Raw genomic sequence first — 18480 nt, 5'->3', positions numbered from 1 at the left:
GATCCATCTCAGCCTCCTCCCGATATCCCCACCATCACGGAAGCCAGTCTTCGGCCAATTCGATTCACTCCACGTGATATCAAGAAATGGCTGAGTGCACTGGATACAGCAAAGGCTATGGGCCCTGACAACATCCCAGCTGTAGTGCTGAAGACTTGTGCTCCAGAACTAGCTGCGCCTCCAGCCAAGCTGTTCCAGTACAGCTACAACACTGGCATCTACCCGACAATGTGGAAAATTGCCCAGGTATGTCCTGTCCACAAAAAGCAGGACAAATCCAATCCGGCCAATTACTGCCCCATCAGTCTACTCTCAATCATCAGCAAAGTGATGGAAGGTGTCGTCGAATGTGCTATCAAGCGGCACTTACTCACCAAAAACCTGCTCACCGATGCTCAGTTTGGGTTCCGCCAGGACCACTCGGCTCCAGACCTCATTACAGCCTTGGTCCAAACATGGACAAAAGAGCTGAATTCCAGAGGTGAGGTGAGAGTGACTGCCCTTGACATCAAGGCAGCATTTGACCGAGTGTGGCACCAAGGAGCCCTCGTAAAATTGAAGTCCATGGGAATCAAGGGGAAAACTCTCCAGTGGCTGGAGTCATACCTAGCACAAAGGAAGATGGTAGTGGTTGTTGGAGGCCAAGCATCTCAGCCCCAGGGCATTGCTGCAGGAGTTCCTCAGGGCAGTATCCAAGGCCCAACCATCTTCAGCTGCTTCATCAATGACCTTCCCTCCATCATAAGGTCAGAAATGGGGATGTTCGCTGATGACTGCACAGTGTTCAGTTCCATTCGCAACCCCTCAGATAATGAAGCAGTCCGAGCCCGCATGCAGCAAGACCTGGACAACATCCAGGCTTGGGCTGATAAGTGGCAAGTAACATTCGCGCCAGATAAGTGCCAGGCAATGACCATCTCCAACAAGAGAGAGTCTAACCACCTCCCCTTGACATTCAACGGCATTACCATCGCCGAATCCCCCACCATCAACATCCTGGGGGTCACCATTGACCAGAAACTTAACTGGACCAGTCATATAAATACTGTGGCTACGAGAGCAGGTCAGAGGCTGGGTATTCTGCGGCGAGTGACTCACCTCCTGACTCCACAAAGCCTTTCCACCATCTACAAGGCACAAGTCAGGAGTGTGATGGAATACTCTCCACTTGCCTGGATGAGTGCAGCTCCAACAACACTCAAGAAGCTCGACACCATCCAAGATAAAGCAGCCCGCTTGATTGGCACCCCATCCACCACCCTAAACATTGACTCCCTTCACCACCGGCGCACTGTGGCTGCAGTGTGCACCATCCACAGGATGCACTGCAGCAACTCGCCAAGGCTTCTTCGACAGCACCTCCCAAACCCGCGACCTCTACCACCTAGAAGGACAAGGGCAGCAGGCGCATGGGAACAACACCACCTGCACGTTCCCCTCCAAGTCACACACCATCCCGACTTGGAAATATATCGCCGTTCCTTCATTGTCGCTGGGTCAAAATCCTGGAACTCCCTTACTAACAGCACTGTGGGAGAACCGTCACCACACGGACTGCAGCGGTTCAAGAAGGCGGCTCACCACCACCTTCTCAAGGGCAATTAGGGATGGGCAATAAATGCCGGCCTTGCCAGCGACGCCCACATCCCGTGAACGAATAAAAAAAAAAATGAACTCAAAGGAGAGAGGGCAAGGTGAGTTGAGATGGAGTTTGAAAAGTTGTTCGAAGTCGAGGCGGAGGGAGGAAAGCAGTGAGGATATCTTGTTCAGAAACTTGGTGTGGGGCTTGGGTTTGGAGGGGGTGGGGTGGGGTGGGGGAGAGGCGGTGGTGTAGAGAATGAGGATTTTAAGGGAGAGGCGAGAGGATTGGAATGTGGTGAGGTGCTCAAACGAGGAGAAGGTGCTGGAGGAGCCGGGGGACAGACCAAGGTGATATTTGGTGATAAAGGCCACAGAGCCACTGTGGCAGTTTGGGCAAGGCAGGATGTGGAAGGTATCGCCAGGAGCGGAGGCTTCAATAAGAGGGAATTTGTCATCACCCATGAGCCAAGTTTCCGTCAAGGCCATGATGTCGATATAATCATTCACAATAAGGTCATGGATGGCAAGGGCCTCGTTCATAATAGAACGGGCATTCTGGTGAAAGCCATGGAGAGGAGCATTGATTTTTGATCTAGCAGAGTCCATGGAGTCAGTGGTGGGAGGGGTGAGTTGGACGGGAAGGAGGTTGGCTCGATTAGCCCCCAGTGGATACGTTGGGTGGCAAGGTCAGTGAGAGAGTAGGATGGGACAGATGGGGTTGCTTGTCAGGAGGCAGCAACGAGTGCATCGATGGGCCCTTTGGAGAATGCCAAGAGAGGCACAGAGGGAAGCTATGGGCTTATCCAAACGGGAGTCGAGCCTCGCCGTAATACAGTAGGAAGGTCGAGGCATAGTGAATGTTTGGGGTGTGGAGAGGGGTGCAGCAAAGCACCTGAGAGGGGAAAAGTCAAAGGAGCCATGACTGCATAACAGGAAGGGGAGGAGACGGGGGGAACAGCTCAAGGGGTAGAGGGAAGGAAAAGAAAAAAGGGAGATAGGCGTAATGGGCTTGGGTCCGGAGTGATAGCTAAAATGGGCACGGAAACCCAAGTTACATAGGCATGGCAAAGATTAGGATAGATATGTCCTTTTTGTAAATGGAAAATAGGTGGGAGACAAAAAAGAGATTCCAAAGTCAGTCAGAGGTCGTGTGGTGGGATGAAGATAAGGTGGAGTCTGCTTCGAGCACCGATGAACTGATGTCCAGGTTCGGAGACAGGTATGGAGGGCGAGTGAGTCCAGGAGCTGTTTGAGCAGCAGAGTTTCAGTGGACGCACTGCTAGAAGTATTTTCATGGAAAATGGAGAGCAACCCATATGTGGAGAATGGACCATGAGCCAGCAGAGGTTTATCCAGGGGTCCAGTGGAGGTGACTAGTGGCCTCGGTGATTAGTAGTGCATACCAACAGATCCAGTATACCTCCGGAGGGATGAAGGAAGTCAGCAACAATGGGAAGTGGGGGAAAAGCAGCCATGCAAAAGTCATTTGGCAGCAGTGGAGCAAAATTCATAACAGGATGGGAACCAGCCGCAACAGTTCAGTGCTAGCTCAGCATAGAGTGAAAAGTTCCCAGCAGACAAGCATAAAACTAAGGACGCAGCAGCAGGCCACATACGAGAATCGAAAAGACCCAGCAGGGAATACAGTCTCTGAAAACGACGACCCGAATTTGTAAGTAGATTGTTTCATAAATCAATAAGCTCCAGACTTTCTTTCACTTAAATGAAAGATTCTCATAGCTACTTTACATTTATTGTTCTTGTGAGCCAAGACTTCATTCATACTTGCCTAAGAACTAGTATTAACCCATTGGCCTTGTCTCAATTCACTTACATGTTTGAAGGGGGTAAGATAGAAATTTTATGTAACGAGCGTTTGCTCATGAGGCTTTGAAGGACAATGTGTCAAAAGCCTCATTCTAACATTCTGTAATAAAGAATATTGAGGTTTTGTGTTGCATCAAATGTTTTGTTTTAGCATAGCCTGAGCAGTTTAAATACATTACTTCCAATCACCAGATGATATTTATGAATCCACGAGTCTGTCACGACTTCATCTGCCTCTGCTGTATTATATTTTGTATTGTATTTTGCTTAACATTTTTTCTCTCTGTGGCAAATGACTTTGAAGTGAGATCGTCTTTTTGCGTGACAGGCAGAAGTGGAACAAGCAAAGAAAGGAAAATTCAACAATCAATTTACCCCTGCTCCCATGCACCTCCTACTGGCTGGTTATGCTGCATTAACGGCAGTTGAAAATTAGTTTGTTACAACTGCACCAGCTTCCCACGTGATCAAGGAGGACAATGGAAGGGATAACTCCAAAAAAAAAAATTCTATTAAATAGTTTGATTTACAGGAATTTAGAAGTTCTTCTCTGAGCCAAAAAATTGAAAATTTTATCTTTGCAAGAAGTGACTTCAGCATAATTTGTTTGACATTGGATAGCACACTTCAAACAATATAGAAATGTGTCAAGGTATTATGATATAAACAGTGAGATTGGAACTTTTAATTGTAACATGGATATCCTCTGGTGATTGGAAGTCATGTAGCATTTATACAACAAGCATTCAATACAAGACAAAACCTCAATACTTTTTATTGCAGAATGTGTTGGTTCTTGAAGCGCAGCATAGCTAGCCTTGTTTTCTACAATAGTTGAAGTGTAATTTGTGGGGGGAGCAGTTAAATTTCTTTTTTAGCTTCTTTTTTGTTACCAGTAGGTGAAGAACAGAAGGCCCCAATGATCTGAACTGAAATTCTAATGTATGGTACTGCAGGTTTTATTTCACAACATGGAATAGGAGATCATGTGACATCTGTGTATAGCTATTATTGATGAATGGCAGAGTTAATATCACTGTAGTCTTTATTCTCTTCTATCCTCTGCTTTTTAAAAAAAAAAGTGGTTTTTCTTCCTCTTCTGATGTTATCTTCAACTTTGGGGAAGCACCTCCCTTCACCAGACAGGCCAATGCATGGCCATACGTGCATCATCTAATTGCTGTTTGAGGGGCGCTGGTGCGGATATTGGATAAATCTCTCAGTCATGGAGTTGAGGCAGGACACAAGATCTCAAAAGGTAGAAATATCAAGTATAAATTGGGGTTTTCTTTACCAATGCACATGTTTTAATCCATTTGTTTAGATCCTGTTGTATGAAAGATGACATGTCATCATAATGTCAAGAATAAAATGTATTTTTAGTTTAGATTATTATATGCGAGGTTGGCAGAAAATTACAATCCAAATTTAGCTGTTGCTTGCATCATGTGCTATATTCACTTCTGTATTCTACTAAGGTGGTGGCATGCTGAACAAATGTAAGATTTGAATATTTCAGTAATTGTAAAAATAAGTTCAGTGTTTGTATTATGACTGATTTTATATTTACATATTTCGCAATCAAGTAAGTTTACTGTAATATTTTGACAGTGTTTTGAAGTCAGTGCAGGCTTCAAATGAGAGATGCATCTTCATTGGTATGCTTTTGTCTGAACTTTGTGTCAATCTTATAATTTGTTACGTACTACAATGTCATAGAGGTTGTTTGTGCAGGGCTCAGCTGGTACATTACTATGTAGACCGCTGGGATATGTGGGCCGGAGGGAAAGTTACAAAAATACATGAACCATAAACAGTGAGGTGGTGACAACACAATTATGACTTTGAAGAAGGAGACCTAGACAAAGGACACTATGTAAAGGGTTCCTTTAAGTATACATTGTCCTAATTTATCAGCCTGATTATATTCCAGTGATAACCCTGAAATGTTCTAATCTTGTTTGTGTAGCATGTTAAAAAATAAATATTATCAAGACATTTTCAGGTTTCAAAAGCACCTCTTGTATCAGCAGTTAACACTAAATGAATTATTTTGAACTATATCAAGAGTTGAAACCTGCTAATGTATATCTTAGATTTTTTGGATAGTTAAATCTATTGCATTACCAATACCAAAAATATAAATACAGCCTTTTATAAAAAGAATTGTGGTCCCACTATTGAATTTCAATGCTGTAATCACATCTTTGACTGAAATTGTATTTGAGTCTAGACAATTGAACTAATCATTACCAATACAACTGCTGCTCAATTTTCGACAGCAGATTAAATTGTAAGGAACGTACCCATCTGCGAGACAAAATTGTCTGGTCTGCTGGAGCTTGTGGGCTGCAGTGATTGATGTATATTGTTTCTAATGTGCGGCTACTGGGTGCTGTGCAACAACAAAAGACTTGCGTCAGTGTATAGTCTGGTGCAGAAAAGTCAGTGCTTTAATGCAGGGTTAGAGCCATTTTCCCCTTCTTTCCCCGTGTTCAGTTGAATTGCTGATGTGCTGCTGATTTGCTACTATTCTGAGACGGTCATAACAGAAATCCCATCATATATATTGTAGAGCTGTTGTAGTTGGGCAGACTTCTTTGTTTATATGGAAGATTTTCTTAATTGGAAGCTGAATATTAAATATTATGGTGAGTTAAGTCATGATGTGCTTTCTGGCAACACTGTTGGATTAATTTCAGATGTTACCTGAATTTAAGTTTTCAGTCATATGGAGGAAAATTTGGAAAGTTTCTGCTGTTTTTATTTTCAAAAAATGAATCCATTTGATTTTATTAGCAATTGTTTGCTGTAGCATTGTAGCACAAATATTACTGAGCCCAGTACTTATTTTGTGATTGAAAATCTACATAAAAATGTATCATTTTGACTTAAATTTAGGAGAATGCTGGTGACTGTGAAAGGGGCATGAAGCTTTTTGTTAAAACTACACCAACAGGGAGAGCTGGATTCAGGCTTTGAGAATTGAAATGTGAAAAGGTCTTTAAAATATGGCAACAATGTGTCTGTAATGATAAAACAGCTTGTAATTTAGGCTGGATTTGATGAGGGAGGGAACCCCACAGTATGTGTAATGTATGGAACTTTTTGCTATTTCGTCATATCTGATCATCTTTTGTTTCTGTTGAAGATTAATGGTGTGTTTTTGAACTTAACCAAATAGTAGCTTGAAATAACCTTCTCTTCCTGTTCCCAACCTATGATTGGATCCAGGGTAACATTACAAATGTGTATACAGTCCCACCCCAAATTAAAATATGTAACATCTTAAACATACAAAAATTGAACTGTAGTGAAAAAACTTAACTTATTAACAAATTTCTGTTCAATGTTGCAAATCCTTTCATCAACTTTCTGCATTACAAGTCTGCAAGACTTTTGGGACCTCAGTCTTGTATATTGCTCTGTTCCCAGATTGATTGATTTATTTTATTTCATTACTTGAGTCTTAACCACTGTAATTTTTGTTATTATGTGCATTGATGAGGTTATTGTCTCTCAATGCCTTTTTTGAGTTTTATGCATCTACATGGAACATCAGTATCCCTCCGTATGCATGCTCTGAGCTTCAAGTGTGGGTCTATACCAGTGGGCTAACTGAAGTGATCTTGTGTGTTTGTGAGAGCTCAAACCCCAACGACCAAGTCCTCAAACCAAGCCTTTGTCCACCCCATTCTGTTCATTCCACCCTATCCTACCACTGCTGGTTCTTCAAGTTCCCAGATCGTCGTCACCTCCACCTTGGAAACAAAACTATCCCTGAAGTTATTTCCAGCCCTTGCATCTTATCCGAGCCAGATCCCATTAGCTGCCACTTTCTCATTTGTATGAATGCCAGCAGATAGATCCTGGATAGTCTCATCCTGCCTGATCTAGTAACCGGCTTAGCAATCATTGACTACTTTAACCTGATGGAGTAGCTGGAATTATTGTCTGTTTGTTGCTTCTGATGTGTGTTCTAACATCTAGCTTGGGAGTAGGGGTGGTAAATGTTCAGTCTTCTGGGCCACAGGCCTTTTGGGCTATCTTCATCCTGGCAGTTTTACATTCTGTTTGCAGACAGCTGCACAACTGTATTTCAGGAGCCAACCACACGTATGTGGGTCGTGTGCAATGTAAATACACCTTAACGCTTAATGAAACAAGTAGAGATTATGACCAGTGGATTGAAAAGTGCTTTTGTATCATCATCCTGCTTTGAAAAGGGCACTATCTTCATGGTGTTTGGCAAAACTTAGTAAGCATGATATGATGATGTACAGTGGAAGGTCCATAAATTGAAGGGACAGGCCTAAATTTCCAATATATGAAGATAGTGATTCACTCTCGCTTCTTTTCACTTCCCCAAACTGTTACATAAGAACATATACCACTCATATATCTGTACTTTTGAAAACTGGCCTGTTTTGAGGGTAAGTGGTATGGATATGTCCACCTATCTTGACTGTCCAGTGCTGGTGGACTAATACCCTGGTCTCTATGATACAGGTGTTGAACTGTTGGTGCTCTTGCTCCCTATGCCACTGGGTTTATCTGTTTGAAGTTACTGGAGGCAGTGACATGGAATCTGTCACTTAGTTTTCACATAGCAGCCTGTTGGACTGGGACTGGACCAGGAACAGGTGGGTACAGCTGAGTGAAGTCACACTTGAGTATTATTCCATGCTGTTTTATTGAAGAGATGGACCATTTATGGAGATACTTGGTTTGCCAAAATGTCATACATCAAGACTGCATCGTCTGCTACAATTATGTTACCTGAACTTGCTGTCTGAATGAAAATAACATATTGTTCTTCCTCTCTTCCTCCCTGAACAAAAAAAAGTTTCATGAATATTAAGTACCCCTTTAAATGGACAAGTTGTCGGGTGCCACTAAATTCCTTTTGGCTGTTGTTTCAATTTCTTAAGCACACAATTCCAGCGAATAAATAAAAATGGCAGCATCTGAAATCAACTCAATTCTTGCTGGTAGTGAAGCAGTGTGTATTTATGTTCTACAGCTTTAAGGGTATGTCATGTCTTACTAATCTAGTTGAATTTTTTGAGGTAGATAAGGGAGTGTCTATCAATGTTATCTTTATGGACTTCCAGAAGGCATTCAATAAAGTTCCACACAAGAAATTATTAGCAAAAATTTGAGTGTATGGAATTAGAGGCAGCCTTTTGATGGGTTGGAAATAGGTTGGGAGCTAGGAGTCAGAGTTGGGATAAAGGATAGGTACTCTGATTGGCAGGATGTGAGAAGGGCTGCTCCCCAGGGAACTGTTCTGGGGCCTCAGCGTTTCACCATATTTATTAAAGATGGATGAAGGAATAGAGAGTTGTATATCCAAGTTTGCAGATAACACTAAGTTAGCAGGGACAGTAAGTGATGCAGATGGGAGCAGGAAGTTGCAAAGGAACATGATGTAATTGAAGCAAGCCCGAGGGGATGAATGGCATACTCCTGTTCCTATACAGACAGACTGGTCAGCTATTGGTAGATTTTGCTGTATTGTGATATTTCTTTTGGCAGGAGCAGATGGTAAGGAAGGAATATGCAACATGCATACATATTTTTCTGAAGCAAGTTTTGGACATTCTTGATTTTTTTTTAATAAGACTTAGATCATGGTTTTGTTTTTTCAGTACTATATGGTAGACAAGGAAGTGTGAAGCTCTTGTTTCCTGCTGCAGTTTAGTCCTGCGAACTGGAAATATTTCTGGAAGCAGCAAAGGAGGTTGTACATGTGTGCCGGTATACAAAAATTCCAACAAAACTGCTGAGTAACACCGTCAGTGTATTGTGTTATTTCACTCAAATTCAAAGGCCTTTATTTTGACTGACTATTTTAAACTTGAGGGTTTTGGGGGTAAAATAGAGCTTTGCATGTCTTTGCCTTCATTAGAACAGTGTCTACACTTCAAAACTACTTCACAGGCTGTGAAGTGCTTTGGGATGTTTTGAGGATGTGAAAGACACAATATAAATGCAAGTTCTTTCTATGCTTCTTTGTTTCTTTGAAAACAGTTGTGTTGTTCTGAGTGTTCAACATACGCTGGACAGTAAATCAACAAGATAAACTCAGAATTCGACTCAGCAGATGAATACACACAAACCTTTTGTTTTTGGTGTACAAATTGTCTGGCTAGAATGCTTTCATGCATGAATGCTCGTGTTTTTTGGTGAAATCTGAATGACCATGTTGTAGGGACACTTTTGCTTGCAATTCTTTTGTGTCCACTGATACATTTACATTTCAGTTCCAGCAGGCATGCAGATGGGAGTTCTCTGTGCCAGTGCCTGAAGAACGTTTCTTCTGGAGCTGACACCTGATACCTGCACATAACATATGCATGAATAATGTGGTATATGTATGTGCTCTAATGTTTAAATATATTTTGTGGCTGGGAAATTCCATAAAGGCCAGCTGCTTCAACCTACCAGGAAAATGAAGTTCCTGCACTTGAATTCTGTTTGTTCCTTTTGAAATTTTGAGCTGTCTTAGAAAACAATTGTTTTACTGGTGGAGCGGCCTCCCCAGTGCTGCTGTTACCATTAGGAAGAGTAACAAAAATTAGTGCTTCTAGAAAAGTGAGTTACCAGCTTATAATCTAATCGCGAAGTTCACATGAAAAACTGAACCACAAGTGTGAAGCTTGGCCAGTTTAAAACAGTCAACCCTAAATTACATGATCGCTTTGGACACCATATTTGTTTTTAGTTTAAATGACGAGCAGATCTACTGTGTTGTTATTTTTGATGAGCCAGAAATATGCTGTTTTACAAGAATAGGGGTGTTTTATGCATTGCAGGGGACAATAACGCAGCCACTGATTTCAATGCAATTTGCATTAAATAGTATTCTGCGACTTTTGCAGATGCTTTGAGCATTGAATTCCGTGACTTTTATTACTTTGCGAAAACCATAAATGAGTGGCCTTTATTATATATATTCCTTTACTTATGTATTTATTTTTTAATTCTTGCCAGTATTAAAGCTGAGACTACACGGCAAGGTGGTATGCAAAATGCACCAATTGGAGTTAAATATTTGTGTCAGTAATTTCTGTGGGACAATGTGAGGGAAATTTTAGCATCAACTTTCTCTTTTTAAAAATACAGCAGCATTGTACAAACTTCCCCATGGATGAATCAATCACTGTTTTTCCTTTCTTCTTGAAAAACTGGAAGAATTACTGAATATGCCCCCTAATTCAATGGTAAAAAAAATTCCTGATATCCTATGTAATCAAAACAGAATTGGATTTAATTAGTTATTGTAAAACAGTGACCTTGCTCTTAAGTATTCTAAAAGTTTCAGTAGGTTAGGAACTGAGAGTGATGCAGTCCTTTCACCCCTAAGGCCTGGGTTAAAATAAAAAATGGGTGCAGGAAAACTGCAAACCCATTAACCTGATGCCAAAAATAATAGGTTAAATAATGGAAGCTATTATGAGAGGAACGTTAGACACTTGTGTAACAATATGTAACTAGCAATGGTATAAAAGGTGAAGATTGTGCTAAGCTGATTTCCTTGACTTCTTTGAAAATATTACAGATAAAGTTATTAGTGGAATTCCAATGATATAGTTAACTTAGTCTTATTTGAGTGATTCTGGCTAAGGTCCACATCAAAGTTTTCAAATTAAACTATCATCCACAAGGATGCAGGACACAATATGGAACTGAACGAGAAACCCAGGACTCAAGAGCTGCAATGTCACACTGGGGAGAGGTGTTGAGTGAGACCCACAGTGGTTAAGTCCTTGTTTCTATTCCACCTAAATGACCTGCATATTGAATTCATGGAATCGTAGAAAATGTTTCTATTAAGGGGATCAAGGGATATGGGGAAAAAGCGGGAACAGGGTACGGAGTTAGACGATCAGCCATGATCATTTTGAATGACGGAGCAGGCCCGAAGGGCCGAATGGCCTACTCTTGCTCCTATTTTGTGTTTCTAAAATTTACGGCACAGAAGAAGGCCATTCGGCCCATCGTGTCCACGCCAGCTGAGAAACGAGCCACCCAGCCTAATCCCACTTTTCCGCATTTGGTCCGTTGCCCTGCAGGTCACTGCTCTTCAGGTGCACATCCAGGTATTTTTTAAATGAGTTGAGAGTTTCTGCCCCTACCACCCTCAGGCAGTGAGTCCCAGACCCCCACTACCCTCTGGGTGAAAAAGATTTTCCTCATTTCCGCTCTAATCCTTCTACCAATCACTTTAAATCTATGCCCCTTGGTTATTGACCCCTCCGCTAAGGGAAATAGGTCCATCCTATCCACTCTATCTAGACCCCTCATCATCTTGTACACCTCAATCAAATCACCCCTCAGCCTCCTCTGTTCCAAGGAAAACAACCCCCCCTATCCAATCTGTCATTATAGCCAAAATTTTCCAGTCCTGGCAGCATCCTCGTAAATCTCCTCTACACCCTTCCTAGTGCAATTACATCCTTCTTGTAATGTGGTGACCAGAACTATGCACGGTACTCGAGCTGTGGCCTAACTAGTGTTTTATACAGTTCCTGCTTTACATTTCTGCTTTTATATTCTGCGCCTCGGCTAATGAAGGAAAGCATCCAATATGCCTTCTTAACCACCTTATCCACCTGTCCTGCTACCTTCAGGGATCTGTGGACATGCACTCCAAGATCCCTCACTTCCTCTACACCTCTCAGTATCCTCCCATTTATTGTGTATTCCCTTGCTTCGTTTGCTCTCCCCAAATGCATTACCTCACACTTCTCCGGATTGAACTCCATTTGCCACTTTCTGCCCACCTGACCAGTCCATTGATATCTTCCTGCAGTCTACAGCTTTCCTCCTCACTATCAACCGCACTGCTTGTCTTTGTATCATCCGCAAATTTCTTAATCATGCCCCCTAAGTTTAAGTCCAAATCGTTAATGTATACCACAAAAAGCAAAGGGCCTAGTACCGAGCCCTGGGGCACCCCACTGGAAACATCCCCGTCGACCATTACCCTTTGCTTCCTGCCACTGAGCCAATTTTGGATCCAATTTGCCATATTCCCTTGGATCCCATGGGCTTTACTTTTTTGACCATTCTGTATGCGGGACCTTGCCAAAAGCCTTGCTAAAATCCATGCAGACTACATCAATTGCGCAACCCTCATCAATCCTCCTTGTCACCTCCTCGAAAAATTCAATCAAGTTAGTCAGACACAACCTCCCCTTAACAAATCCATGCAGACTGTCCTTGTTGAGTCCGTGCCTTTCTAAGTTTATCCTGTCCCTCAGAATTCATTCCAATAATTTGCTCACCACCAAAGTTAGGATGACTGGCCTGTAATTACTCGGTCTATCCTTCGCTCCCTTTTTAAACAATGGTACAACATTAGCAGTCCTCCAATCCTCCAGCACTACGCCTGTATTCAGTGACGTTGGGAAAATGATTGTTAAAGCATTTGCTATTTCCTCCCTGGTTTCTTTTAACAGCCTGGGATACAGTTCATCCGGCCCTGGTGATTTATCCACTTTCAAAGATACTAATCCCCTTAATACTTCCTCTCCCACTTTGTTTATCCCATCCAATATTTCACACTCCTCCTCCTTAACATCAATCCCTGTATCATCCCTCTCCTTTGTGAAGACAGATGCAAAGTATTCATTAAGAACCATAACCACATCTTCCGCCTGCACACATAGTTTACCTTTTTGGTCTCTAATATGCCCTACTCTTAGTTATCCTCTTGCTCTTAATGTATTTATAAAACGCCTTTGGGTTTTCTTTGATTTTACCTGCTAATATTTTTTCATGCCCTCTCTTTGCTTTCCTAATTTCCTTTTTAACTTCACCCCTGCACTTTGTATACTCCTCTAAGCTTTCCTTAGTATTGAGTTCCCGGTGTCTATCATAGGCTTTCTTTTTCTGCCTTATCTTACCCTGAATGCTTCTTGACATCCAGGGGGCTCTAGATTTGGCAGCCCCTCCTTTTTCTTTGTGGGAACATGTTTACCCTGAACCCTTTGAATGTCCCCCACTCCTCTGACACTGATTTACCTTCATGCAGCTGTTTCCAGTTTACTTCGTGAATTGAAACATAAACCTGTTAAATTTGCTGACCACGCTAGGACCTCTATTGCCAAACATTGGATCCCAGGAGAGTGACACCAAAAGACCTTCAGTGATGATTCTTAAAACTAAGAAAATTGTTTTCCATATTTCAGATCAGTCTCCAGTGAGCCCAAGAGTGGAGGCAAATGATAGTAGATTGTTCTTTCAGTTCTGTTCGTGAATTGAGGACCAAAATGGATTTGGAGGACCTTAGAGTCAATGCTGAATTGGTTGTGTGTGTCAGGGCTTTGGTGAGACCGCACTTGGAGTACTGTGTACAGTTTTGGTCTCCTTATCTAAGGAAGGATACACTTGCCTTAGAGGCAGTGCAACGAAGGTTCACTAGATTAATTCATGGGATGAGGGTTGTCCTATGAGGTGAGGTCGAGTAGAATGGGCCTATACTCCCTGGAGTTTAGAAGAATGAGAGGTGATCTAATTGAACCATATAAGATTCTGAGGGGGCTTGACAGGGTAGAGGCTGAGAAGTTATTTCCCATGGCTGGAGAGTCTCGAACTAGGGGGCATAGTCGCGGGATAAGGGGGCGGCCATTTAAGACTGAGATGAGGAGGAATTTCTTCACTCAGATGATTGTGAATCTTAGGAATTCTGTACCCCAGAGGGCTGTGGATGGTGAGTCGTTGAATATATTCAAGGCTGAGATAGACAGATTTCTGGACTCTAGGGGAATGAAGGGATATAGGGATCGGGCAGGTAAGTGGAGTTGAGGTCGAAGATCAGCCGTGATCTGATTGAATGGCGGGGCAGGCTCGAGGCGCCATGTCGTCGTCTCCTGCTCCTATTTCTTATGATCTTATGCACTTTTACCCTAACACTGTCGTTGTACCAACTTGGTGTGTTTAGTGGGTCAGGAAAGAAGTCCGTTTATCTGATAGCATATCACAAGATCCATGAAAACCTGGGTTTGCATTGGTTTTGTCTTACAGTTCTCTTGTGCAAATTGGTTGCACTTTTTCAAAAAGCCATAGATTGGTTTTATGTTGCAGCTGGGTTGGCCTATATTCACTTCAGTATGCTATGTTTGGGAATGGATGGCAGGGCGACTGAATTGGTAGTTAAGGGACTCCTTCAAGTTAAAGGAGTATGAAATAGGAAGAGCAGTAAAGGCAATATGCAGCTAAAGAATTAAGGAAGTATTTAGATCAGTTCTACTTGGGCAGATAAATGATATGAAATATAACAAATGATAAATGTGAAGTATTATACATTGGTCAAAAATGTCAAGTATCGAATGAATGGAATTGAATTTGTATAGTTTATCTTAGAAAGGGTCATGGGAATGATACTAAACTCGTCTCTTTCACTGTTTAGTTAATATAAAGCAATTATAAAAGCTAATAGATGACGGGAGTCTATAACGAGAAAAGAAGAGTGTAAGTCTACAGAGATTATGCTAATTTACAATGCATTAGTCAGGCTACACTTCGATTATTGTTAAGTAAGGGTACCAAGGGATATGGAGCAAAGGCGGGTAAATGGAGTTCATGTGCAGATCAGCCATGATCTGATTGAGGGACTGAATGGCCTAGTCCTGTTTCTAATGTTCCTATGATTGCTAGGTTGAATTCTGCTCAGGTCACACAAAGATGTACATTCATTCAAAAGGATACAGAGAAGTGCAACAAATTTTGTGACTGTAAATAGGATCATCTTTCAGGAATGATTGGAGAAGCTTAAGCTCTACTGCCTAGAAAGAAGGTTTGTTGAGAGGGGAACCCAAGTTGTAAGAAATATTAAATAGAATACAGATAAGGTAAACCGAGAAAGTAGGACCAGAGGATATGAATTTAAAACAGTGAAAAGTAAATTTAAATGCCATGTTATCCTCCAGGCAGGGTAGTAGAGACAAAAATATTTGGAACTTTCCAAGTGCAAGGTAGGAGAGCAAGAGTACTAAAGGGATGAGTTTCAATAGGCTCAATGGCATTTGATTTTGTTGTTAACTTTTCTTATTACACTGTGATGCAATGAAAACCTTTTAAGGTTATTTTAGATCTTCTGTTATGCAATGAGAGATTAATTAGTAATCTTGCAGTAAAAGAACCTCTGGGGAAGAATGATCATAATATGATAGAATTTCACATTCAGTTTGAAAGTAACGTGCTTAAGTCATAAACTAGAGTCTTAAACTTAAATAAAGCCAATTACATATGTATGAGGGGCGGGTTGTCAAAGGTAGATTGGGAAATTAAATTGAAGGGTTTGACAGTTGAAAAGCAATGGCAAACATTAAAAGGAATATTTCAATATTGTCAACAAGTTTACATTCCATTGAGAAATAAAAACTCCACAGGAAAAATGACCCCACCCATGGCTAACTAAAGAAGTTAAGGTGAGGATTAGATTGAAAGAAGAGGCCTATAATGTTGCCAAGAAGAGTAATAAGTCTAGGGATTGGGAGAGTTTTAGAAACCAACAAAGGACGACCAAAAAATGATGATAAGGGAGAAAATAGAATATGAAAGTAAACTAACAAGAAATATAAAAACTAATTGTAAGAGCTTCTACAAGTGTGTAAAAAGGAAGAGAGTAACAAAAGTAAAGTCTAACCACCTCCCCTTGACATTCAACGGCATTACCATCACTGAACCCCCCACCATTAATATCCTGGGGGTCACCATTGACCAGAAACTGAACTGGACCAGCCACATAAATCATGTGGCTACAAGAGCAGGTCTGAGGCTGAGTATCCTGCGGCGAGTGACTCACCTCCTGACTCCCCAAAGCCTTTCCACCATTTAGAAGGCACAAGTCAGGAGTGTGATGGAATACTCTCCACTTGCCTGGATGAGTGCAGCTCCAACAACACTCGAGAAGCTCGACACCATCCAGGACAAAGCAGCCCGCTTGATTGGCACCCCATCCACCACCCTAAACATTCACTCCCTTCACCACCGGCGCACCGTGGCTGCAGTGTGTACCAGCTACAGGATGCACTGCAGCAACTCGCCAAGGCTTCTCGACAGTACCTCCCAAACCCGTGACCTCTACCGCCAAGAAGGGCAAGGGTAGCAGGCACATGGGAACACCACCACCTGCACGTTCCTCTCCAAGTTACACACCATCCCGACTTGGAAATATATCGCCGTTCCTTCATTGTCGCTGGGTCAAAATCCTGGAACTCCCTACTTAACAGCACTGCGGGAGTACTGTCACCACACGGACTGCAACGGTTCAAGAAGGCGGCTCACCACCACCTTCTCAAGGGCAATTAGGGATGGGCATTAAATGCTGGCCTTGCCAGCGATGCCCACATCCCGTGAATGAATAAAAAAAAAGTTGGTCCCTTAGAGGCTGAGGCAGGAGAAATTATAATGGGGAATCAGGAAATGGCAGATGCGTTAAACAAATATTTTGTATCTGTCTTCACAGAAGACGACACAAAAAGCATACCAAAAATAGTGGGGAACCAAGGGGCAAATGACAGTGAGGAACTTAAAACAATTAATATCACTAGAGAACAAATACTGGACAAACTAATGGGACTAAAAGCTGACAATTCCCCTGGACCTGATGGCTTATATCCCTAGGGTTCTAAAAGAGGTGGCTGCAGAGATAGCAGATGCATTGGTTATGACCTTCTAAAATTCTCGAGATTCTGGAGCAGTCCCAGTGGACGAGAAGGTAGCAAATGTTACCCCGCTGTTCAAGATGGGAGGGAGAGAGAAAACAGGGAACTACAGGCCAGTTAGCCTGACGTCGGTCGTCGGGAAAATGCGGAATCCATTAATAAGGAAGTGGTAACAGGACACTTAAATCATAATGATTAGGCAGAGTCAACATTATTTTATGAAAAGTAATCGTCTTTGACAAATCTATTCGAGTTTTTTTGAGGATGTAACTAGCAGGGTAGATAAAGCGGAACCAGTGGATGTCGTGCATTTGGATTTTCAAAAGGCATTCGATAAGGTGCTACATAAAAGATTGTTACACAAGGTAAGGGTTCATGGGATTGGGGGTATTATCTCAGCACGGATAGAGGATTGGTTACAGGACAGAGAACAGAGAGTAGGGTCATTTTCAGGTTGGCAGGCTATAACTAGTGGGGTACCGCAAGGATCGGTGCTTCGGCCTCAGCTATTTACAATCTATATTAATAACTTAGATGAAGGGACCGAGCGTAATGTATCCAAGTTTGCTGACAATACAAAGCTAGGTGGGAAAGTAGGCTGTGAGGAGGACACAGAGAGTCTGCAAAGGGATAAAGACAGATTAAGTGAGTGGGCAAGAAGGTGGCAGATGGAGTATAATGTGGGGAAATGTGAGGTGGTTCACTTTGGTAGCAAGAATAGAAAAACAGGACATTTTTTAAATGCTGAGAAACTATCAAATGTTGTGTTGAGAGACTTGGGTGTCCTTGTACAAGAAACACAAAAAGTTAGTATGCAGGTACAGCAGGCAATTATGAAAGCAAATGGCATGTTGGCCTTTATTGCAAGGCGGTTGGAGTATAAGAGTAAGGGAGTCTTACTGCAGTTGCACAGGGCAGCATACAGTTTTGTCTCCTTGTCGAAGAAAGGATATACTTGCCTTGGAGGTGGTACAATGAAGGTTCACTGGATAAATTAACACTGGATGAGAGGGTTGTCCTATGAGGAGAGATTGAGTAAATTGGGCCTATTCTCTTTGGAGTTTAGAAGAATGAGAGGTGATCTCATTGAAACATATAAGGCTGAGAGTCAAGAACTGGGGGGCATAGTTGCAGGATAAGGGGTCGGCCATTCAAGACTGAGATGAGGAGGAATTTCTTCACAGATGGTTTTGAATCTTTGGAGTTCTCTATTCCAGAGGGCTGTGAATGCTGAGTCATTGAATATATTCAAGGCTGAGATGGATAGATTTTTGGACTCGAGGGGAATGAAGGGAAATGGGGATTGGGCGGGAAAGTGCAGTTGAGGTCAAAGATCAGCCATGATCTGATTGAATGGCGGAGCAGGCTCGAATGGCTGTATGGTCCACTCCTG

At 42.2% G+C, this 18480-nt stretch overlaps 1 protein-coding gene across 4 annotated transcripts in view; it reads left to right on the top strand.

The window, feature by feature from the left end:
- The window catches only part of LOC137310916 (focal adhesion kinase 1), a 585674-nt gene that overhangs the window by 71824 nt on the left and 495370 nt on the right, over positions 1-18480 (top strand). The window lies entirely within an intron of this gene.

Source organism: Heptranchias perlo, chromosome 3, assembly GCF_035084215.1.
Source record: "Heptranchias perlo isolate sHepPer1 chromosome 3, sHepPer1.hap1, whole genome shotgun sequence".
In the NCBI taxonomy this organism is placed as follows: domain Eukaryota; kingdom Metazoa; phylum Chordata; class Chondrichthyes; order Hexanchiformes; family Hexanchidae; genus Heptranchias; species Heptranchias perlo.
This window is presented reverse-complemented; position numbering and strand designations above follow the sequence as displayed.